We start from the raw sequence: 26,797 nt of genomic DNA on the forward strand, positions 1-26,797 counted from the left end.
AGACAAACACACTCTGCCCATCTACCCTGGCTTTCCCTCCCATCACTCCCAAAACATATTCTCAGGCTCAATCTCACTCTCACTCCCGGCACAGACCACCTCCCAAAGTGCAAACGTCCAAGCCATTTCTCCCCTACGATAGGCCTAAGGGCTTAGAGCTGTTGCTGGTCCTCACCTTCCCTTGACACGGCTTTCACAGCCAAACACATTCTGCCCATCTACCCTGCCTTTGCCTCCCAGCACTCCCAACACACATTCTCAGGCTCAATCTCACTGTCACTCCCGGCACACACCACCTCCCAAAGTGCAAACGTCCAAGCCATTTCTCCCCTACGATAGGCTTAAGGGCTTAGAGCTGCTGCTGGTCCTCACCTTCTCTTGACACCGCTTTCACAGACAAACACACTCTGCCCATCTGCCTTTGCCTCAACTCCCAGCACTCCCAACACACATTCTCAGGCTCACTCTCACTCTCACTCCCGGCACACACCACCTCCCAAACTGCAAACCTCCAAGCCATTTCTCCCCTACGATAGGCCTAAGGGCTTAGAGCTGTTGCTGGTCCTCACCTTCCCTTGACACCGCTTTCACAGCCAAACACACTCTGCCCATCTACCCTGGCTTTGCCTCCCAGCACTCCCAACACACATTCTCAGGTTGAATCTCATTCTCACTCGCGGCACAGACCACATCCCAAAATGCCAACACCCAAGCGATTTCTGACACACGCTACATCTAAGGGCTTAGAGCTGTTGCTGGTCCTCACCTTCCCTTGACTCCGCTTTCACAGCCAAACACACTCTGCCCATCTGCCTTTAACTTGCCTCCCAGCACTCCCAACACACATTCTCAGGTTCAATCTCACTCTCACTCCCGGCACAGACCACCTCCCAAAGTGCAAACCTCCAAGCCATTTCTCCCCTACGATAGGCCTAAGGGATTAGAGCTGTTGCTGGTCCTCACCTTCCCTTGACACCGCTTTCACAGACAAACACACTCTGCCCATCTACCCTGGCTTTCCCTCCCATCACTCCCAAAACATATTCTCAGGCTCAATCTCACTCTCACTCCCGGCACAGACCACCTCCCAAAGTGCAAACGTCCAAGCCATTTCTCCCCTACGATAGGCCTAAGGGCTTAGAGCTGTTGCTGGTCCTCACCTTCCCTTGACACCGCTTTCACAGGAAAACACACTCTGCCCATCTGCCTTTGCCTTGCCTCCCAGCACTCTCAACGCACATTCTCAGGTTCAATCTCACTCTCACTCCCGGCACACAACACCTCCCAAAGTGCAAACGTCCTAGCATTTTCTGCCGCATGCTACATCTAAGGGCTTAGAGCTGTTGCTGGTCCGCACCTTCCCTTCACACCGCTTTCACAGCCAAACACACTCTGCCCATCTGTGCTGCCCTTGCCTCCCAGCACTCCCAACACACATTCTCAAGTTCAATCTCTCTCTCACTCCTGGCACAGACCACCTCCCAAAGTGCAAACACCCAACCGATTTCTGACATACGCTACATCTAAGGGCTTAGAGCTGTGGCTGGTCCTCACCTTCCCTTGACACCGCTTTCACAGCCAAACACACTCTGGCCATCTACGCTGGTTTTGCCTCCCAGCACTCCCAAAACACATTCTCAGGTTGAATCTCACTATCACTGCCGGCACACACCACTTCCCAAAGAGCAAATACCCAAGCGATTTCTGACACACGCTACATCTAAGGCCTTAGAGCTGTTGCTGGTCCTCACCTTCCCTTGACACCGCTTTCACAGCCAAACACACTCTGGCCATCTGCCTTTGCCTTGCCGCCCACCACTCCCAACACACTCTCACTATCGGCACAGACCACCTCCCATAGTGCAAACACCCAACCGATTTCTGACATACGCTACATCTAAGGGGTTAGAGCTGTTGCTGGTCCTAACCTTCCCTTGACACCGCTTTCACAGCCAAACACATTCTGCCCATCTACCCTGGCTTTGCCTCCCAGCACTCCCAACACACATTCTCAGGCTCACTCTCACTCTCACTCCCGGCACACACCACCTCCCAAAGTGCAAACGTCCAAGCCATTTCTCCCCTACGATAGGCTTAAGGGCTTAGAGCTGCTGCTGGTCCTCACCTTCTCTTGACACCGCTTTCACAGACAAACACACTCTGCCAATCTGCCTTTGCCTCAACTCCCAGCACTCCCAACACACATTCTCAGGCTCACTCTCACTCTCACTCCCGGCACACACCACCTCCCAAAGTGCAAACCTCCAAGCCATTTCTCCCCTACGATAGGCCTAAGGGCTTAGAGCTGTTGCTGGTCCTCACCTTCCCTTGACACCGCTTTCACAGCCAAACACACTCTGCCCATCTACCCTGGCTTTGCCTCCCAGCACTCCCAACACACATTCTCAGGTTGAATCTCATTCTCACTCGCGGCACAGACCACCTCCCAAAATGCCAACACCCAAGCGATTTCTGACACACGCTACATCTAAGGGCTTAGAGCTGTTGCTGGTCCTCACCTTCCCTTGACACCGCTTTCACAGCCAAACACACACTGGCCATCTGCCTTTGCCTTGCCGCCCAGCACTCCCAACACACTCTCACTATCGGCACAGACCACCTCCCAAAGTGCAAACACCCAAGCAATTTCTGACACACGCTACATCTAAGAGCTTAGAGCTGTTGCTGGTCCTCACCTTCCCTTGACACCGCTTTCACAGCCAAACACACTCTGCCCATCTACCCTGGCTTTGCCTCCCAGCACTCCCAACACACATTCTCAGGCTCACTCTCACTCTCACTCCCGGCACAGACCACCTCCCAAAGTGCAAACACCCAACCGATTTCTGACATACGCTACATCTAAGGGCTTAGAGCTGTTGCTGGTCTTCACCTTCCCTTGACACCGCTTTCACAGCCAAACACACTCTGGCCATCTGCCTTTAACTTGCCTCCCAGCACTCCCAACACACATTCTCAAGTTCAATCTCACTCTCACTCCCGGCACAGCCCACCTCCCAAAGTGCAAACGTCCAAGCCATTTCTCCCCTGCGATAGGCTTAAGGGCTTAGAGCTGTTGCTGGTCCTCACCTTCTCTTGACACCTCTTCCACAGACAAACACACTCTGCCCATCCGCCTTTGCCTTGCCTCCCAGCACTCCCAACACACATTCTCAGGTTGAATCTCACTCTCACTCCTGGCACAGACCACCTCCCAAAGTGCAAACACCCAACCGATTTCTGACATACGCTACATCTAAGGGCTTAGAGCTGTGGCTGGTCCTCACCTTCCCTTGACACCGCTTTCACAGCCAAACACACTCTGGCCATCTACGCTGGTTTTGCCTCCCAGCACTCCCAACACACATTCTCAGGCTTACTCTCACTCTCACTCCCGGCACACACCACCTCCCAAAGTGCAAACCTCCAAGCCATTTCACCCCTACGATAGGCCTAAGGACTTAGAGCTGTTGCTGGTCCTCACCTTCCCTTGACACCGCTTTCACAGCCAAACACACTCTGCCCATCTACCCTGGCTTTGCCTCCCAGCACTCCCAACACACATTCTCAGGTTGAATCTCATTCTCACTCGCGGCACAGACCACCTCCCAAAATGCCAACACCCAAGCGATTTCTGACACACGCTACATCTAAGGGCTTAGAGCTGTTGCTGGTCCTCACCTTCCCTTGACTCCGCTTTCACAGCCAAACACACTCTGGCCATCTGCCTTTAACTTGCCTCCCAGCACTCCCAACACACATTCTCAGGTTCAATCTCACTCTCACTCCCGGCACAGACCACCTCCCAAAGTGCAAACGTCCAAGCCATTTCTCCCCTACGATAGGCCTAAGGGCTTAGAGCTGTGGCTGGTCCTCACCTTCCCTTGACACCGCTTTCACAGCCAAACACACTCTGGCCATCTATGCTGGTTTTGACTCCCAGCACTCCCAAAACACATTCTCACGTTGAATCTCACTATCACTGCCGGCAAGACCACTTCCCAAAGAGCAAATACCCAAGCGATTTCTGACACACACTACATCTAAGGCCTTAGAGCTGTTGCTGGTCCTCACCTTCCCTTGACACCGCTTTCACAGCCAAACACACTCTGCCCATCTGCGTTTGCCTTGCCGCCCAGCACTCCCAACACACTCTCACTATCGGCACAGACCACCTCCCAAAGTGCAAACCTCCAAGCGATTTCTGACACACGCTACATCTAAGAGCTTAGAGCTGTTGCTGGTCCTCACCTTCCCTTGACACCGCTTTCACAGACAAACACACTCTGCCCATCTACCCTGGCTTTGCCTCCCAGCACTCCCAACACACATTCTCAGGCTCACTCTCACTCTAACTCCCGGCACAGACCACCTCCCAAAGTGCAAACACCCAACCGATTTCTGACATACGCTACATCTAAGGGGTTAGAGCTGTTGCTGGTCCTCACCTTCCCTTGACACCGCTTTCACAGCCAAACACATTCTGCCCATCTACCCTGCCTTTGCCTCCCAGCACTCCCAACACACATTCTCAGGCTCAATCTCACTGTCACTCCCGGCACACACCACCTCCCAAAGTGCAAACGTCCAAGCCATTTCTCCCCTACGATAGGCTTAAGGGCTTAGAGCTGCTGCTGGTCCTCACCTTCTCTTGACACCGCTTTCACAGACAAACACACTCTGCCCATCTGCCTTTGCCTCAACTCCCAGCACTCCCAACACACATTCTCAGGCTCACTCTCACTCTCACTCCCGGCACACACCACCTCCCAAACTGCAAACCTCCAAGCCATTTCTCCCCTACGATAGGCCTAAGGGCTTAGAGCTGTTGCTGGTCCTCACCTTCCCTTGACACCGCTTTCACAGCCAAACACACTCTGCCCATCTACCCTGGCTTTGCCTCCCAGCACTCCCAACACACATTCTCAGGTTGAATCTCATTCTCACTCGCGGCACAGACCACATCCCAAAATGCCAACACCCAAGCGATTTCTGACACACGCTACATCTAAGGGCTTAGAGCTGTTGCTGGTCCTCACCTTCCCTTGACTCCGCTTTCACAGCCAAACACACTCTGCCCATCTGCCTTTAACTTGCCTCCCAGCACTCCCAACACACATTCTCAGGTTCAATCTCACTCTCACTCCCGGCACAGACCACCTCCCAAAGTGCAAACCTCCAAGCCATTTCTCCCCTACGATAGGCCTAAGGGCTTAGAGCTGTTGCTGGTCCTCACCTTCCCTTGACACCGCTTTCACAGACAAACACACTCTGCCCATCTACCCTGGCTTTCCCTCCCATCACTCCCAAAACATATTCTCAGGCTCAATCTCACTCTCACTCCCGGCACAGACCACCTCCCAAAGTGCAAACGTCCAAGCCATTTCTCCCCTACGATAGGCCTAAGGGCTTAGAGCTGTTGCTGGTCCTCACCTTCCCTTGACACCGCTTTCACAGGAAAACACACTCTGCCCATCTGCCTTTGCCTTGCCTCCCAGCACTCTCAACGCACATTCTCAGGTTCAATCTCACTCTCACTCCCGGCACACAACACCTCCCAAAGTGCAAACGTCCTAGCATTTTCTGCCGCATGCTACATCTAAGGGCTTAGAGCTGTTGCTGGTCCGCACCTTCCCTTCACACCGCTTTCACAGCCAAACACACTCTGCCCATCTGTGCTGCCCTTGCCTCCCAGCACTCCCAACACACATTCTCAAGTTCAATCTCTCTCTCACTCCTGGCACAGACCACCTCCCAAAGTGCAAACACCCAACCGATTTCTGACATACGCTACATCTAAGGGCTTAGAGCTGTGGCTGGTCCTCACCTTCCCTTGACACCGCTTTCACAGCCAAACACACTCTGGCCATCTACGCTGGTTTTGCCTCCCAGCACTCCCAAAACACATTCTCAGGTTGAATCTCACTATCACTGCCGGCACACACCACTTCCCAAAGAGCAAATACCCAAGCGATTTCTGACACACGCTACATCTAAGGCCTTAGAGCTGTTGCTGGTCCTCACCTTCCCTTGACACCGCTTTCACAGCCAAACACACTCTGGCCATCTGCCTTTGCCTTGCCGCCCACCACTCCCAACACACTCTCACTATCGGCACAGACCACCTCCCATAGTGCAAACACCCAACCGATTTCTGACATACGCTACATCTAAGGGGTTAGAGCTGTTGCTGGTCCTAACCTTCCCTTGACACCGCTTTCACAGCCAAACACATTCTGCCCATCTACCCTGGCTTTGCCTCCCAGCACTCCCAACACACATTCTCAGGCTCACTCTCACTCTCACTCCCGGCACACACCACCTCCCAAAGTGCAAACGTCCAAGCCATTTCTCCCCTACGATAGGCTTAAGGGCTTAGAGCTGCTGCTGGTCCTCACCTTCTCTTGACACCGCTTTCACAGACAAACACACTCTGCCAATCTGCCTTTGCCTCAACTCCCAGCACTCCCAACACACATTCTCAGGCTCACTCTCACTCTCACTCCCGGCACACACCACCTCCCAAACTGCAAACCTCCAAGCCATTTCTCCCCTACGATAGGCCTAAGGGCTTAGAGCTGTTGCTGGTCCTCACCTTCCCTTGACACCGCTTTCACAGCCAAACACACTCTGCCCATCTACCCTGGCTTTGCCTCCCAGCACTCCCAACACACATTCTCAGGTTGAATCTCATTCTCACTCGCGGCACAGACCACCTCCCAAAATGCCAACACCCAAGCGATTTCTGACACACGCTACATCTAAGGGCTTAGAGCTGTTGCTGGTCCTCACCTTCCCTTGACACCGCTTTCACAGCCAAACACACACTGGCCATCTGCCTTTGCCTTGCCGCCCAGCACTCCCAACACACTCTCACTATCGGCACAGACCACCTCCCAAAGTGCAAACACCCAAGCAATTTCTGACACACGCTACATCTAAGAGCTTAGAGCTGTTGCTGGTCCTCACCTTCCCTTGACACCGCTTTCACAGCCAAACACACTCTGCCCATCTACCCTGGCTTTGCCTCCCAGCACTCCCAACACACATTCTCAGGCTCACTCTCACTCTCACTCCCGGCACAGACCACCTCCCAAAGTGCAAACACCCAACCGATTTCTGACATACGCTACATCTAAGGGCTTAGAGCTGTTGCTGGTCTTCACCTTCCCTTGACACCGCTTTCACAGCCAAACACACTCTGGCCATCTGCCTTTAACTTGCCTCCCAGCACTCCCAACACACATTCTCAAGTTCAATCTCACTCTCACTCCCGGCACAGCCCACCTCCCAAAGTGCAAACGTCCAAGCCATTTCTCCCCTGCGATAGGCTTAAGGGCTTAGAGCTGTTGCTGGTCCTCACCTTCTCTTGACACCTCTTCCACAGACAAACACACTCTGCCCATCCGCCTTTGCCTTGCCTCCCAGCACTCCCAACACACATTCTCAGGTTGAATCTCACTCTCACTCCTGGCACAGACCACCTCCCAAAGTGCAAACACCCAACCGATTTCTGACATACGCTACATCTAAGGGCTTAGAGCTGTGGCTGGTCCTCACCTTCCCTTGACACCGCTTTCACAGCCAAACACACTCTGGCCATCTACGCTGGTTTTGCCTCCCAGCACTCCCAACACACATTCTCAGGCTTACTCTCACTCTCACTCCCGGCACACACCACCTCCCAAAGTGCAAACCTCCAAGCCATTTCACCCCTACGATAGGCCTAAGGACTTAGAGCTGTTGCTGGTCCTCACCTTCCCTTGACACCGCTTTCACAGCCAAACACACTCTGCCCATCTACCCTGGCTTTGCCTCCCAGCACTCCCAACACACATTCTCAGGTTGAATCTCATTCTCACTCGCGGCACAGACCACCTCCCAAAATGCCAACACCCAAGCGATTTCTGACACACGCTACATCTAAGGGCTTAGAGCTGTTGCTGGTCCTCACCTTCCCTTGACTCCGCTTTCACAGCCAAACACACTCTGGCCATCTGCCTTTAACTTGCCTCCCAGCACTCCCAACACACATTCTCAGGTTCAATCTCACTCTCACTCCCGGCACAGACCACCTCCCAAAGTGCAAACGTCCAAGCCATTTCTCCCCTACGATAGGCCTAAGGGCTTAGAGCTGTGGCTGGTCCTCACCTTCCCTTGACACCGCTTTCACAGCCAAACACACTCTGGCCATCTATGCTGGTTTTGACTCCCAGCACTCCCAAAACACATTCTCACGTTGAATCTCACTATCACTGCCGGCAAGACCACTTCCCAAAGAGCAAATACCCAAGCGATTTCTGACACACACTACATCTAAGGCCTTAGAGCTGTTGCTGGTCCTCACCTTCCCTTGACACCGCTTTCACAGCCAAACACACTCTGCCCATCTGCGTTTGCCTTGCCGCCCAGCACTCCCAACACACTCTCACTATCGGCACAGACCACCTCCCAAAGTGCAAACCTCCAAGCGATTTCTGACACACGCTACATCTAAGAGCTTAGAGCTGTTGCTGGTCCTCACCTTCCCTTGACACCGCTTTCACAGACAAACACACTCTGCCCATCTACCCTGGCTTTGCCTCCCAGCACTCCCAACACACATTCTCAGGCTCACTCTCACTCTAACTCCCGGCACAGACCACCTCCCAAAGTGCAAACACCCAACCGATTTCTGACATACGCTACATCTAAGGGGTTAGAGCTGTTGCTGGTCCTCACCTTCCCTTGACACCGCTTTCACAGCCAAACACATTCTGCCCATCTACCCTGCCTTTGCCTCCCAGCACTCCCAACACACATTCTCAGGCTCAATCTCACTGTCACTCCCGGCACACACCACCTCCCAAAGTGCAAACGTCCAAGCCATTTCTCCCCTACGATAGGCTTAAGGGCTTAGAGCTGCTGCTGGTCCTCACCTTCTCTTGACACCGCTTTCACAGACAAACACACTCTGCCCATCTGCCTTTGCCTCAACTCCCAGCACTCCCAACACACATTCTCAGGCTCACTCTCACTCTCACTCCCGGCACACACCACCTCCCAAACTGCAAACCTCCAAGCCATTTCTCCCCTACGATAGGCCTAAGGGCTTAGAGCTGTTGCTGGTCCTCACCTTCCCTTGACACCGCTTTCACAGCCAAACACACTCTGCCCATCTACCCTGGCTTTGCCTCCCAGCACTCCCAACACACATTCTCAGGTTGAATCTCATTCTCACTCGCGGCACAGACCACATCCCAAAATGCCAACACCCAAGCGATTTCTGACACACGCTACATCTAAGGGCTTAGAGCTGTTGCTGGTCCTCACCTTCCCTTGACTCCGCTTTCACAGCCAAACACACTCTGGCCATCTGCCTTTAACTTGCCTCCCAGCACTCCCAACACACATTCTCAGGTTCAATCTCACTCTCACTCCCGGCACAGACCACCTCCCAAAGTGCAAACCTCCAAGCCATTTCTCCCCTACGATAGGCCTAAGGGCTTAGAGCTGTTGCTGGTCCTCACCTTCCCTTGACACCGCTTTCACAGCCAAACACACTCTGCCCATCTACCCTGGCTTTCCCTCCCATCACTCCCAAAACATATTCTCAGGCTCAATCTCACTCTCACTCCCGGCACAGACCACCTCCCAAAGTGCAAACGTCCAAGCCATTTCTCCCCTACGATAGGCCTAAGGGCTTAGAGCTGTTGCTGGTCCTCACCTTCCCTTGACACCGCTTTCACAGGAAAACACACTCTGCCCATCTGCCTTTGCCTTGCCTCCCAGCACTCTCAACGCACATTCTCAGGTTCAATCTCACTCTCACTCCCGGCACACAACACCTCCCAAAGTGCAAACGTCCTAGCATTTTCTGCCGCATGCTACATCTAAGGGCTTAGAGCTGTTGCTGGTCCGCACCTTCCCTTCACACCGCTTTCACAGCCAAACACACTCTGCCCATCTGTGCTGCCCTTGCCTCCCAGCACTCCCAACACACATTCTCAAGTTCAATCTCTCTCTCACTCCTGGCACAGACCACCTCCCAAAGTGCAAACACCCAACCGATTTCTGACATACGCTACATCTAAGGGCTTAGAGCTGTGGCTGGTCCTCACCTTCCCTTGACACCGCTTTCACAGCCAAACACACTCTGGCCATCTACGCTGGTTTTGCCTCCCAGCACTCCCAAAACACATTCTCAGGTTGAATCTCACTATCACTGCCGGCACACACCACTTCCCAAAGAGCAAATACCCAAGCGATTTCTGACACACGCTACATCTAAGGCCTTAGAGCTGTTGCTGGTCCTCACCTTCCCTTGACACCGCTTTCACAGCCAAACACACTCTGGCCATCTGCCTTTGCCTTGCCGCCCACCACTCCCAACACACTCTCACTATCGGCACAGACCACCTCCCATAGTGCAAACACCCAACCGATTTCTGACATACGCTACATCTAAGGGGTTAGAGCTGTTGCTGGTCCTAACCTTCCCTTGACACCGCTTTCACAGCCAAACACATTCTGCCCATCTACCCTGGCTTTGCCTCCCAGCACTCCCAACACACATTCTCAGGCTCAATCTCACTGTCACTCCCGGCACACACCACCTCCCAAAGTGCAAACGTCCAAGCCATTTCTCCCCTACGATAGGCTTAAGGGCTTAGAGCTGCTGCTGGTCCTCACCTTCTCTTGACACCGCTTTCACAGACAAACACACTCTGCCAATCTGCCTTTGCCTCAACTCCCAGCACTCCCAACACACATTCTCAGGCTCACTCTCACTCTCACTCCCGGCACACACCACCTCCCAAACTGCAAACCTCCAAGCCATTTCTCCCCTACGATAGGCCTAAGGGCTTAGAGCTGTTGCTGGTCCTCACCTTCCCTTGACACCGCTTTCACAGCCAAACACACTCTGCCCATCTACCCTGGCTTTGCCTCCCAGCACTCCCAACACACATTCTCAGGTTGAATCTCATTCTCACTCGCGGCACAGACCACATCCCAAAATGCCAACACCCAAGCGATTTCTGACACACGCTACATCTAAGGGCTTAGAGCTGTTGCTGGTCCTCACCTTCCCTTGACACCGCTTTCACAGCCAAACACACACTGGCCATCTGCCTTTGCCTTGCCGCCCAGCACTCCCAACACACTCTCACTATCGGCACAGACCACCTCCCAAAGTGCAAACACCCAAGCAATTTCTGACACACGCTACATCTAAGAGCTTAGAGCTGTTGCTGGTCCTCACCTTCCCTTGACACCGCTTTCACAGCCAAACACACTCTGCCCATCTACCCTGCCTTTGCCTCCCAGCACTCCCAACACACATTCTCAGGCTCACTCTCACTCTCACTCCCGGCACAGACCACCTCCCAAAGTGCAAACACCCAACCGATTTCTGACATACGCTACATCTAAGGGCTTAGAGCTGTTGCTGGTCTTCACCTTCCCTTGACACCGCTTTCACAGCCAAACACACTCTGGCCATCTGCCTTTAACTTGCCTCCCAGCACTCCCAACACACATTCTCAAGTTCAATCTCACTCTCACTCCCGGCACAGCCCACCTCCCAAAGTGCAAACGTCCAAGCCATTTCTCCCCTGCGATAGGCTTAAGGGCTTAGAGCTGTTGCTGGTCCTCACCTTCTCTTGACACCTCTTCCACAGACAAACACACTCTGCCCATCCGCCTTTGCCTTGCCTCCCAGCACTCCCAACACACATTCTCAGCTTGAATCTCACTCTCACTCCTGGCACAGACCACCTCCCAAAGTGCAAACACCCAACCGATTTCTGACATACGCTACATCTAAGGGCTTAGAGCTGTGGCTGGTCCTCACCTTCCCTTGACACCGCTTTCACAGCCAAACACACTCTGGCCATCTACGCTGGTTTTGCCTCCCAGCACTCCCAACACACATTCTCAGGCTTACTCTCACTCTCACTCCCGGCACACACCACCTCCCAAAGTGCAAACCTCCAAGCCATTTCACCCCTACGATAGGCCTAAGGACTTAGAGCTGTTGCTGGTCCTCACCTTCCCTTGACACCGCTTTCACAGCCAAACACACTCTGCCCATCTACCCTGGCTTTGCCTCCCAGCACTCCCAACACACATTCTCAGGTTGAATCTCATTCTCACTCGCGGCACAGACCACCTCCCAAAATGCCAACACCCAAGCGATTTCTGACACACGCTACATCTAAGGGCTTAGAGCTGTTGCTGGTCCTCACCTTCCCTTGACTCCGCTTTCACAGACAAACACACTCTGCCCATCTGCCTTTAACTTGCCTCCCAGCACTCCCAACACACATTCTCAGGTTCAATCTCACTCTCACTCCCGGCACAGACCACCTCCCAAAGTGCAAACGTCCAAGCCATTTCTCCCCTACGATAGGCCTAAGGGCTTAGAGCTGTGGCTGGTCCTCACCTTCCCTTGACACCGCTTTCACAGCCAAACACACTCTGGCCATCTATGCTGGTTTTGACTCCCAGCACTCCCAAAACACATTCTCACGTTGAATCTCACTATCACTGCCGGCAAGACCACTTCCCAAAGAGCAAATACCCAAGCGATTTCTGACACACACTACATCTAAGGCCTTAGAGCTGTTGCTGGTCCTCACCTTCCCTTGACACCGCTTTCACAGCCAAACACACTCTGCCCATCTGCGTTTGCCTTGCCGCCCAGCACTCCCAACACACTCTCACTATCGGCACAGACCACCTCCCAAAGTGCAAACCTCCAAGCGATTTCTGACACACGCTACATCTAAGAGCTTAGAGCTGTTGCTGGTCCTCACCTTCCCTTGACACCGCTTTCACAGCCAAACACACTCTGCCCATCTACCCTGGCTTTGCCTCCCAGCACTCCCAACACACATTCTCAGGCTCACTCTCACTCTCACTCCCGGCACAGACCACCTCCCAAAGTGCAAACACCCAACCGATTTCTGACATACGCTACATCTAAGGGGTTAGAGCTGTTGCTGGTCCTCACCTTCCCTTGACACCGCTTTCACAGCCAAACACATTCTGCCCATCTACCCTGCCTTTGCCTCCCAGCACTCCCAACACACATTCTCAGGCTCAATCTCACTGTCACTCCCGGCACACACCACCTCCCAAAGTGCAAACGTCCAAGCCATTTCTCCCCTACGATAGGCTTAAGGGCTTAGAGCTGCTGCTGGTCCTCACCTTCTCTTGACACCGCTTTCACAGACAAACACACTCTGCCCATCTGCCTTTGCCTCAACTCCCAGCACTCCCAACACACATTCTCAGGCTCACTCTCACTCTCACTCCCGGCACACACCACCTCCCAAACTGCAAACCTCCAAGCCATTTCTCCCCTACGATAGGCCTAAGGGCTTAGAGCTGTTGCTGGTCCTCACCTTCCCTTGACACCGCTTTCACAGCCAAACACACTCTGCCCATCTACCCTGGCTTTGCCTCCCAGCACTCCCAACACACATTCTGAGGTTGAATCTCATTCTCACTCGCGGCACAGACCACCTCCCAAAATGCCAACACCCAAGCGATTTCTGACACACGCTACATCTAAGGGCTTAGAGCTGTTGCTGGTCCTCACCTTCCCTTGACTCCGCTTTCACAGCCAAACACACTCTGCCCATCTGCCTTTAACTTGCCTCCCAGCACTCCCAACACACATTCTCAGGTTCAATCTCACTCTCACTCCCGGCACAGACCACCTCCCAAAGTGCAAACGTCCAAGCCATTTTTCCCCTACGATAGGCCTAAGGGATTAGAGCTGTTGCTGGTCCTCACCTTCCCTTGACACCGCTTTCACAGACAAACACACTCTGCCCATCTACCCTGGCTTTCCCTCCCATCACTCCCAAAACATATTCTCAGGCTCAATCTCACTCTCACTCCCGGCACAGACCACCTCCCAAAGTGCAAACGTCCAAGCCATTTCTCCCCTACGATAGGCCTAAGGGCTTAGAGCTGTTGCTGGTCCTCACCTTCCCTTGACACCGCTTTCACAGGAAAACACACTCTGCCCATCTGCCTTTGCCTTGCCTCCCAGCACTCTCAACGCACATTCTCAGGTTCAATCTCACTCTCACTCCCGGCACACAACACCTCCCAAAGTGCAAACGTCCTAGCATTTTCTGCCGCATGCTACATCTAAGGGCTTAGAGCTGTTGCTGGTCCGCACCTTCCCTTCACACCGCTTTCACAGCCAAACACACTCTGCCCATCTGTGCTGCCCTTGCCTCCCAGCACTCCCAACACACATTCTCAAGTTCAATCTCTCTCTCACTCCTGGCACAGACCACCTCCCAAAGTGCAAACACCCAACCGATTTCTGACATACGCTACATCTAAGGGCTTAGAGCTGTGGCTGGTCCTCACCTTCCCTTGACACCGCTTTCACAGCCAAACACACTCTGGCCATCTACGCTGGTTTTGCCTCCCAGCACTCCCAAAACACATTCTCAGGTTGAATCTCACTATCACTGCCGGCACACACCACTTCCCAAAGAGCAAATACCCAAGCGATTTCTGACACACGCTACATCTAAGGCCTTAGAGCTGTTGCTGGTCCTCACCTTCCCTTGACACCGCTTTCACAGCCAAACACACTCTGCCCATCTGCCTTTGCCTTGCCGCCCACCACTCCCAACACACTCTCACTATCGGCACAGACCACCTCCCATAGTGCAAACACCCAACCGATTTCTGACATACGCTACATCTAAGGGGTTAGAGCTGTTGCTGGTCCTAACCTTCCCTTGACACCGCTTTCACAGCCAAACACATTCTGCCCATCTACCCTGGCTTTGCCTCCCAGCACTCCCAACACACATTCTCAGGCTCAATCTCACTGTCACTCCCGGCACACACCACCTCCCAAAGTGCAAACGTCCAAGCCATTTCTCCCCTACGATAGGCTTAAGGGCTTAGAGCTGCTGCTGGTCCTCACCTTCTCTTGACACCGCTTTCACAGACAAACACACTCTGCCAATCTGCCTTTGCCTCAACTCCCAGCACTCCCAACACACATTCTCAGGCTCACTCTCACTCTCACTCCCGGCACACACCACCTCCCAAACTGCAAACCTCCAAGCCATTTCTCCCCTACGATAGGCCTAAGGGCTTAGAGCTGTTGCTGGTCCTCACCTTCCCTTGACACCGCTTTCACAGCCAAACACACTCTGCCCATCTACCCTGGCTTTGCCTCCCAGCACTCCCAACACACATTCTCAGGTTGAATCTCATTCTCACTCGCGGCACAGACCACCTCCCAAAATGCCAACACCCAAGCGATTTCTGACACACGCTACATCTAAGGGCTTAGAGCTGTTGCTGGTCCTCACCTTCCCTTGACTCCGCTTTCACAGCCAAACACACTCTGGCCATCTGCCTTTAACTTGCCTCCCAGCACTCCCAACACACATTCTCAGGTTCAATCTCACTCTCACTCCCGGCACACACCACCTCCCAAAGTGCAAACCTCCAAGCCATTTCTCCCATACGATAGGCCTAAGGGCTTAGAGCTGTTGCTGGTCCTCACCTTCTCTTGACACCGCTTTCACAGCCAAACACACTCTGCCCATCTGCCTTTGCCTTGCCTCCCAGCACTCCAAAATCACTCTCTCTCCCGGCACACACCACCTCACAAAGTCAAAACACCCAAGCGATTTCTACCGCATGCTACATCTAAGGGCTTAGAGCTGTTGCTGGTCCTCACCTTCCCTTGACACCGCTTTCACAGCCAAACACACTCTGCCCATCTACCCTGGCTTTCCCTCCCAGCACTCCCAATACATATTCTCAGGCTCACTATCACTCTCACTCCCGGCACAGACCACCTCCCCAAGTGCAAACGTCCAAGCCATTTCTCCCCTACGATAGGCCTAAGGGCTTAGAGCTGTGGCTGGTCCTCACCTTCCCTTGACACCGCTTTCACAGCCAAACACACTCTGGCCATCTATGCTGGTTTTGACTCCCAGCACTCCCAAAACACATTCTCACGTTGAATCTCACTATCACTGCCGGCAAGACCACTTCCCAAAGAGCAAATACCCAAGCGATTTCTGACACACACTACATCTAAGGCCTTAGAGCTGTTGCTGGTCCTCACCTTCCCTTGACACCGCTTTCACAGCCAAACACACTCTGCCCATCTGCGTTTGCCTTGCCGCCCAGCACTCCCAACACACTCTCACTATCGGCACAGACCACCTCCCAAAGTGCAAACCTCCAAGCGATTTCTGACACACGCTACATCTAAGAGCTTAGAGCTGTTGCTGGTCCTCACCTTCCCTTGACACCGCTTTCACAGCCAAACACACTCTGCCCATCTACCCTGGCTTTGCCTCCCAGCACTCCCAACACACATTCTCAGGCTCACTCTCACTCTCACTCCCGGCACAGACCACCTCCCAAAGTGCAAACACCCAACCGATTTCTGACATACGCTACATCTAAGGGGTTAGAGCTGTTGCTGGTCTTCACCTTCCCTTGACACCGCTTTCACAGCCAAACACATTCTGCCCATCTACCCTGCCTTTGCCTCCCAGCACTCCCAACACACATTCTCAGGCTCAATCTCACTGTCACTCCCGGCACACACCACCTCCCAAAGTGCAAACGTCCAAGCCATTTCTCCCCTACGATAGGCTTAAGGGCTTAGAGCTGTTGCTGGTCCTCACCTTCCCTTGACACCGCTTTCACAGACAAACACACTCTGCCCATCTGCCTTTGCCTCAACTCCCAGCACTCCCAACACACATTCTCAGGCTCACTCTCACTCTCACTCCCGGCACACACCACCTCCCAAACTGCAAACCTCCAAGCCATTTCTCCCCTACGATAGGCCTAAGGGCTTAGAGCTGTTGCTGGTCCTCACCTTCCCTTGACACCGCTTTCACAGCCAAACACACTCTGCCCATCTACCCTGGCTTTGCCTCCCAGCACTCCCAACACACATTCTCAGGTTGAATCTCATTCTCACTCGCGGCACAGACCACATCCCAAAATGCCAACACCCAAGCGATTTCTGACACACGCTACATCTAAGGGCTTAGAGCTGTTGCTGGTCCTCACCTTCCCTTGACTCCGCTTTCACAGCCAAACACACTCTGCCCATCTGCCTTTAACTTGCCTCCCAGCACTCCCAACACACATTCTCAGGTTCAATCTCACTCTCACTCCCGGCACAGACCACCTCCCAAAGTGCAAACCTCCAAGCCATTTCTCCCCTACGATAGGCCTAAGGGATTAGAGCTGTTGCTGGTCCTCACCTTCCCTTGACACCGCTTTCACAGACAAACACACTCTGCCCATCTACCCTGGCTTTCCCTCCCATCACTCCCAAAACATATTCTCAGGCTCAATCTCACTCTCACTCCCGGCACAGACCACCTCCCAAAGTGCAAACGTCCAAGCCATTTCTCCCCTACGATAGGCCTAAGGGCTTAGAGCTGTTGCTGGTCCTCACCTTCCCTTGACACCGCTTTCACAGGAAAACACACTCTGCCCATCTGCCTTTGCCTTGCCTCCCAGCACTCTCAACGCACATTCTCAGGTTCAATCTCACTCTCACTCCCGGCACACAACACCTCCCAAAGTGCAAACGTCCTAGCATTTTCTGCCGCATGCTACATCTAAGGGCTTAGAGCTGTTGCTGGTCCGCACCTTCCCTTCACACCGCTTTCACAGCCAAACACACTCTGCCCATCTGTGCTGCCCTTGCCTCCCAGCACTCCCAACACACATTCTCAAGTTCAATCTCTCTCTCACTCCTGGCACAGACCACCTCCCAAAGTGCAAACACCCAACCGATTTCTGACATACGCTACATCTAAGGGCTTAGAGCTGTGGCTGGTCCTCACCTTCCCTTGACACCGCTTTCACAGCCAAACACACTCTGGCCATCTACGCTGGTTTTGCCTCCCAGCACTCCCAAAACACATTCTCAGGTTGAATCTCACTATCACTGCCGGCACACACCACTTCCCAAAGAGCAAATACCCAAGCGATTTCTGACACACGCTACATCTAAGGCCTTAGAGCTGTTGCTGGTCCTCACCTTCCCTTGACACCGCTTTCACAGCCAAACACACTCTGGCCATCTGCCTTTGCCTTGCCGCCCACCACTCCCAACACACTCTCACTATCGGCACAGACCACCTCCCATAGTGCAAACACCCAACCGATTTCTGACATACGCTACATCTAAGGGGTTAGAGCTGTTGCTGGTCCTAACCTTCCCTTGACACCGCTTTCACAGCCAAACACATTCTGCCCATCTACCCTGGCTTTGCCTCCCAGCACTCCCAACACACATTCTCAGGCTCAATCTCACTCTCACTCCCGGCACACACCACCTCCCAAAGTGCAAACGTCCAAGCCATTTCTCCCCTACGATAGGCTTAAGGGCTTAGAGCTGCTGCTGGTCCTCACCTTCTCTTGACACCGCTTTCACAGACAAACACACTCTGCCAATCTGCCTTTGCCTCAACTCCCAGCACTCCCAACACACATTCTCAGGCTCACTCTCACTCTCACTCCCGGCACACACCACCTCCCAAACTGCAAACCTCCAAGCCATTTCTCCCCTACGATAGGCCTAAGGGCTTAGAGCTGTTGCTGGTCCTCACCTTCCCTTGACACCGCTTTCACAGCCAAACACACTCTGCCCATCTACCCTGGCTTTGCCTCCCAGCACTCCCAACACACATTCTCAGGTTGAATCTCATTCTCACTCGCGGCACAGACCACCTCCCAAAATGCCAACACCCAAGCGATTTCTGACACACGCTACATCTAAGGGCTTAGAGCTGTTGCTGGTCCTCACCTTCCCTTGACACCGCTTTCACAGCCAAACACACACTGGCCATCTGCCTTTGCCTTGCCGCCCAGCACTCCCAACACACTCTCACTATCGGCACAGACCACCTCCCAAAGTGCAAACACCCAAGCAATTTCTGACACACGCTACATCTAAGAGCTTAGAGCTGTTGCTGGTCCTCACCTTCCCTTGACACCGCTTTCACAGCCAAACACACTCTGCCCATCTACCCTGGCTTTGCCTCCCAGCACTCCCAACACACATTCTCAGGCTCACTCTCACTCTCACTCCCGGCACAGACCACCTCCCAAAGTGCAAACACCCAACCGATTTCTGACATACGCTACATCTAAGGGCTTAGAGCTGTTGCTGGTCTTCACCTTCCCTTGACACCGCTTTCACAGCCAAACACACTCTGGCCATCTGCCTTTAACTTGCCTCCCAGCACTCCCAACACACATTCTCAAGTTCAATCTCACTCTCACTCCCGGCACAGCCCACCTCCCAAAGTGCAAACGTCCAAGCCATTTCTCCCCTGCGATAGGCTTAAGGGCTTAGAGCTGTTGCTGGTCCTCACCTTCTCTTGACACCTCTTCCACAGACAAACACACTCTGCCCATCCGCCTTTGCCTTGCCTCCCAGCACTCCCAACACACATTCTCAGGTTGAATCTCACTCTCACTCCTGGCACAGACCACCTCCCAAAGTGCAAACACCCAACCGATTTCTGACATACGCTACATCTAAGGGCTTAGAGCTGTGGCTGGTCCTCACCTTCCCTTGACACCGCTTTCACAGCCAAACACACTCTGGCCATCTACGCTGGTTTTGCCTCCCAGCACTCCCAACACACATTCTCAGGCTTACTCTCACTCTCACTCCCGGCACACACCACCTCCCAAAGTGCAAACCTCCAAGCCATTTCACCCCTACGATAGGCCTAAGGACTTAGAGCTGTTGCTGGTCCTCACCTTCCCTTGACACCGCTTTCACAGCCAAACACACTCTGCCCATCTACCCTGGCTTTGCCTCCCAGCACTCCCAACACACATTCTCAGGTTGAATCTCATTCTCACTCGCGGCACAGACCACCTCCCAAAATGCCAACACCCAAGCGATTTCTGACACACGCTACATCTAAGGGCTTAGAGCTGTTGCTGGTCCTCACCTTCCCTTGACTCCGCTTTCACAGCCAAACACACTCTGGCCATCTGCCTTTAACTTGCCTCCCAGCACTCCCAACACACATTCTCAGGTTCAATCTCACTCTCACTCCCGGCACAGACCACCTCCCAAAGTGCAAACGTCCAAGCCATTTCTCCCCTACGATAGGCCTAAGGGCTTAGAGCTGTGGCTGGTCCTCACCTTCCCTTGACACCGCTTTCACAGCCAAACACACTCTGGCCATCTATGCTGGTTTTGACTCCCAGCACTCCCAAAACACATTCTCACGTTGAATCTCACTATCACTGCCGGCAAGACCACTTCCCAAAGAGCAAATACCCAAGCGATTTCTGACACACACTACATCTAAGGCCTTAGAGCTGTTGCTGGTCCTCACCTTCCCTTGACACCGCTTTCACAGCCAAACACACTCTGCCCATCTGCGTTTGCCTTGCCGCCCAGCACTCCCAACACACTCTCACTATCGGCACAGACCACCTCCCAAAGTGCAAACCTCCAAGCGATTTCTGACACACGCTACATCTAAGAGCTTAGAGCTGTTGCTGGTCCTCACCTTCCCTTGACACCGCTTTCACAGCCAAACACACTCTGCCCATCTACCCTGGCTTTGCCTCCCAGCACTCCCAACACACATTCTCAGGCTCACTCTCACTCTCACTCCCGGCACAGACCACCTCCCAAAGTGCAAACACCCAACCGATTTCTGACATACGCTACATCTAAGGGGTTAGAGCTGTTGCTGGTCCTCACCTTCCCTTGACACCGCTTTCACAGCCAAACACATTCTGCCCATCTACCCTGCCTTTGCCTCCCAGCACTCCCAACACACATTCTCAGGCTCAATCTCACTGTCACTCCCGGCACACACCACCTCCCAAAGTGCAAACGTCCAAGCCATTTCTCCCCTACGATAGGCTTAAGGGCTTAGAGCTGCTGCTGGTCCTCACCTTCTCTTGACACCGCTTTCACAGACAAACACACTCTGCCCATCTGCCTTTGCCTCAACTCCCAGCACTCCCAACACACATTCTCAGGCTCACTCTCACTCTCACTCCCGGCACACACCACCTCCCAAACTGCAAACCTCCAAGCCATTTCTCCCCTACGATAGGCCTAAGGGCTTAGAGCTGTTGCTGGTCCTCACCTTCCCTTGACACCGCTTTCACAGCCAAACACACTCTGCCCATCTACCCTGGCTTTGCCTCCCAGCACTCCCAACACACATTCTGAGGTTGAATCTCATTCTCACTCGCGGCACAGACCACCTCCCAAAATGCCAACACCCAAGCGATTTCTGACACACGCTACATCTAAGGGCTTAGAGCTGTTGCTGGTCCTCACCTTCCCTTGACTCCGCTTTCACAGCCAAACACACTCTGCCCATCTGCCTTTAACTTGCCTCCCAGCACTCCCAACACACATTCTCAGGTTCAATCTCACTCTCACTCCCGGCACAGACCACCTCCCAAAGTGCAAACCTCCAAGCCATTTCTCCCCTACGATAGGCCTAAGGGCTTAGAGCTGTTGCTGGTCCTCACCTTCCCTTGACACCGCTTTCACAGACAAACACACTCTGCCCATCTACCCTGGCTTTCCCTCCCATCACTCCCAAAACATATTCTCAGGCTCAATCTCACTCTCACTCCCGGCACAGACCACCTCCCAAAGTGCAAACGTCCAAGCCATTTCTCCCCTACGATAGGCCTAAGGGCTTAGAGCTGTTGCTGGTCCTCACCTTCCCTTGACACCGCTTTCACAGGAAAACACACTCTGCCCATCTGCCTTTGCCTTGCCTCCCAGCACTCTCAACGCACATTCTCAGGTTCAATCTCACTCTCACTCCCGGCACACAACACCTCCCAAAGTGCAAACGTCCTAGCATTTTCTGCCGCATGCTACATCTAAGGGCTTAGAGCTGTTGCTGGTCCGCACCTTCCCTTCACACCGCTTTCACAGCCAAACACACTCTGCCCATCTGTGCTGCCCTTGCCTCCCAGCACTCCCAACACACATTCTCAAGTTCAATCTCTCTCTCACTCCTGGCACAGACCACCTCCCAAAGTGCAAACACCCAACCGATTTCTGACATACGCTACATCTAAGGGCTTAGAGCTGTGGCTGGTCCTCACCTTCCCTTGACACCGCTTTCACAGCCAAACACACTCTGGCCATCTACGCTGGTTTTCCCTCCCAGCACTCCCAAAACACATTCTCAGGTTGAATCTCACTATCACTGCCGGCACACACCACTTCCCAAAGAGCAAATACCCAAGCGATTTCTGACACACGCTACATCTAAGGCCTTAGAGCTGTTGCTGGTCCTCACCTTCCCTTGACACCGCTTTCACAGCCAAACACACTCTGCCCATCTGCCTTTGCCTTGCCGCCCACCACTCCCAACACACTCTCACTATCGGCACAGACCACCTCCCATAGTGCAAACACCCAACCGATTTCTGACATACGCTACATCTAAGGGGTTAGAGCTGTTGCTGGTCCTAACCTTCCCTTGACACCGCTTTCACAGCCAAACACACTCTGGCCATCTACCCTGGCTTTGCCTCCCAGCACTCCCAACACACATTCTCAGGCTCAATCTCACTGTCACTCCCGGCACACACCACCTCCCAAAGTGCAAACCTCCAAGCCATTTCTCCCATACGATAGGCTTAAGGGCTTAGAGCTGCTGCTGGTCCTCACCTTCTCTTGACACCGCTTTCACAGACAAACACACTCTGCCAATCTGCCTTTGCCTCAACTCCCAGCACTCCCAACACACATTCTCAGGCTCACTCTCACTCTCACTCCCGGCACACACCACCTCCCAAAGTGCAAACCTCCAAGCCATTTCTCCCCTACGATAGGCCTAAGGGCTTAGAGCTGTTGCTGGTCCTCACCTTCCCTTGACACCGCTTTCACAGCCAAACACACTCTGCCCATCTACCCTGGCTTTGCCTCCCAGCACTCCCAACACACATTCTCAGGTTGAATCTCATTCTCACTCGCGGCACAGACCACCTCCCAAAATGCCAACACCCAAGCGATTTCTGACACACGCTACATCTAAGGGCTTAGAGCTGTTGCTGGTCCTCACCTTCCCTTGACACCGCTTTCACAGCCAAACACACACTGGCCATCTGCCTTTGCCTTGCCGCCCAGCACTCCCAACACACTCTCACTATCGGCACAGACCACCTCCCAAAGTGCAAACCTCCAAGCGATTTCTGACACACGCTACATCTAAGAGCTTAGAGCTGTTGCTGGTCCTCACCTTCCCTTGACACCGCTTTCACAGCCAAACACACTCTGCCCATCTACCCTGCCTTTGCCTCCCAGCACTCCCAACACACATTCTCAGGCTCAATCTCACTCTCACTCCCGGCACAGACCACCTCCCAAAGTGCAAACACCCAACCGATTTCTGACATACGCTACATCTAAGGGCTTAGAGCTGTTGCTGGTCCTCACCTTCCCTTGACTCCGCTTTCACAGCCAAACACACTCTGGCCATCTGCCTTTAACTTGCCTCCCAGCACTCCCAACACACATTCTCAGGTTCAATCTCACTCTCACTCCCGGCACAGACCACCTCCCAAAGTGCAAACGTCCAAGCCATTTCTCCCCTACGATAGGCCTAAGGGCTTAGAGCTGTGGCTGGTCCTCACCTTCCCTTGACACCGCTTTCACAGCCAAACACACTCTGGCCATCTATGCTGGTTTTGACTCCCAGCACTCCCAAAACACATTCTCACGTTGAATCTCACTATCACTGCCGGCAAGACCACTTCCCAAAGAGCAAATACCCAAGCGATTTCTGACACACACTACATCTAAGGCCTTAGAGCTGTTGCTGGTCCTCACCTTCCCTTGACACCGCTTTCACAGCCAAACACACTCTGCCCATCTGCGTTTGCCTTGCCGCCCAGCACTCCCAACACACTCTCACTATCGGCACAGACCACCTCCCAAAGTGCAAACCTCCAAGCGATTTCTGACACACGCTACATCTAAGAGCTTAGAGCTGTTGCTGGTCCTCACCTTCCCTTGACACCGCTTTCACAGCCAAACACACTCTGCCCATCTACCCTGGCTTTGCCTCCCAGCACTCCCAACACACATTCTCAGGCTCACTCTCACTCTAACTCCCGGCACAGACCACCTCCCAAAGTGCAAACACCCAACCGATTTCTGACATACGCTACATCTAAGGGGTTAGAGCTGTTGCTGGTCCTCACCTTCCCTTGACACCGCTTTCACAGCCAAACACATTCTGCCCATCTACCCTGCCTTTGCCTCCCAGCACTCCCAACACACATTCTCAGGCTCAATCTCACTGTCACTCCCGGCACACACCACCTCCCAAAGTGCAAACGTCCAAGCCATTTCTCCCCTACGATAGGCTTAAGGGCTTAGAGCTGCTGCTGGTCCTCACCTTCTCTTGACACCGCTTTCACAGACAAACACACTCTGCCCATCTGCCTTTGCCTCAACTCCCAGCACTCCCAACACACATTCTCAGGCTCACTCTCACTCTCACTCCCGGCACACACCACCTCCCAAACTGCAAACCTCCAAGCCATTTCTCCCCTACGATAGGCCTAAGGGCTTAGAGCTGTTGCTGGTCCTCACCTTCCCTTGACACCGCTTTCACAGCCAAACACACTCTGCCCATCTACCCTGGCTTTGCCTCCCAGCACTCCCAACACACATTCTCAGGTTGAATCTCATTCTCACTCGCGGCACAGACCACATCCCAAAATGCCAACACCCAAGCGATTTCTGACACACGCTACATCTAAGGGCTTAGAGCTGTTGCTGGTCCTCACCTTCCCTTGACTCCGCTTTCACAGCCAAACACACTCTGGCCATCTGCCTTTAACTTGCCTCCCAGCACTCCCAACACACATTCTCAGGTTCAATCTCACTCTCACTCCCGGCACAGACCACCTCCCAAAGTGCAAACCTCCAAGCCATTTCTCCCCTACGATAGGCCTAAGGGCTTAGAGCTGTTGCTGGTCCTCACCTTCCCTTGACACCGCTTTCACAGACAAACACACTCTGCCCATCTACCCTGGCTTTCCCTCCCATCACTCCCAAAACATATTCTCAGGCTCAATCTCACTCTCACTCCCGGCACAGACCACCTCCCAAAGTGCAAACGTCCAAGCCATTTCTCCCCTACGATAGGCCTAAGGGCTTAGAGCTGTTGCTGGTCCTCACCTTCCCTTGACACCGCTTTCACAGGAAAACACACTCTGCCCATCTGCCTTTGCCTTGCCTCCCAGCACTCTCAACGCACATTCTCAGGTTCAATCTCACTCTCACTCCCGGCACACAACACCTCCCAAAGTGCAAACGTCCTAGCATTTTCTGCCGCATGCTACATCTAAGGGCTTAGAGCTGTTGCTGGTCCGCACCTTCCCTTCACACCGCTTTCACAGCCAAACACACTCTGCCCATCTGTGCTGCCCTTGCCTCCCAGCACTCCCAACACACATTCTCAAGTTCAATCTCTCTCTCACTCCTGGCACAGACCACCTCCCAAAGTGCAAACACCCAACCGATTTCTGACATACGCTACATCTAAGGACTTAGAGCTGTTGCTGGTCCTCACCTTCCCTTGACACCGCTTTCACAGCCAAACACACTCTGGCCATCTACGCTGGTTTTGCCTCCCAGCACTCCCAAAACACATTCTCAGGTTGAATCTCACTATCACTGCCGGCACACACCACTTCCCAAAGAGCAAATACCCAAGCGATTTCTGACACACGCTACATCTAAGGCCTTAGAGCTGTTGCTGGTCCTCACCTTCCCTTGACACCGCTTTCACAGCCAAACACACTCTGGCCATCTGCCTTTGCCTTGCCGCCCACCACTCCCAACACACTCTCACTATCGGCACAGACCACCTCCCATAGTGCAAACACCCAACCGATTTCTGACATACGCTACATCTAAGGGGTTAGAGCTGTTGCTGGTCCTAACCTTCCCTTGACACCGCTTTCACAGCCAAACACATTCTGCCCATCTACCCTGGCTTTGCCTCCCAGCACTCCCAACACACATTCTCAGGCTCAATCTCACTGTCACTCCCGGCACACACCACCTCCCAAAGTGCAAACGTCCAAGCCATTTCTCCCCTACGATAGGCTTAAGGGCTTAGAGCTGCTGCTGGTCCTCACCTTCTCTTGACACCGCTTTCACAGACAAACACACTCTGCCAATCTGCCTTTGCCTCAACTCCCAGCACTCCCAACACACATTCTCAGGCTCACTCTCACTCTCACTCCCGGCACACACCACCTCCCAAACTGCAAACCTCCAAGCCATTTCTCCCCTACGATAGGCCTAAGGGCTTAGAGCTGTTGCTGGTCCTCACCTTCCCTTGACACCGCTTTCACAGACAAACACACTCTGCCCATCTACCCTGGCTTTGCCTCCCAGCACTCCCAACACACATTCTCAGGTTGAATCTCATTCTCACTCGCGGCACAGACCACCTCCCAAAATGCCAACACCCAAGCGATTTCTGACACACGCTACATCTAAGGGCTTAGAGCTGTTGCTGGTCCTCACCTTCCCTTGACACCGCTTTCACAGCCAAACACACACTGGCCATCTGCCTTTGCCTTGCCGCCCAGCACTCCCAACACACTCTCACTATCGGCACAGACCACCTCCCAAAGTGCAAACACCCAAGCAATTTCTGACACACGCTACATCTAAGAGCTTAGAGCTGTTGCTGGTCCTCACCTTCCCTTGACACCGCTTTCACAGCCAAACACACTCTGC

Source organism: Pelecanus crispus, chromosome 25, assembly GCF_030463565.1.
Source record: "Pelecanus crispus isolate bPelCri1 chromosome 25, bPelCri1.pri, whole genome shotgun sequence".
Lineage (NCBI taxonomy): Eukaryota > Metazoa > Chordata > Aves > Pelecaniformes > Pelecanidae > Pelecanus > Pelecanus crispus.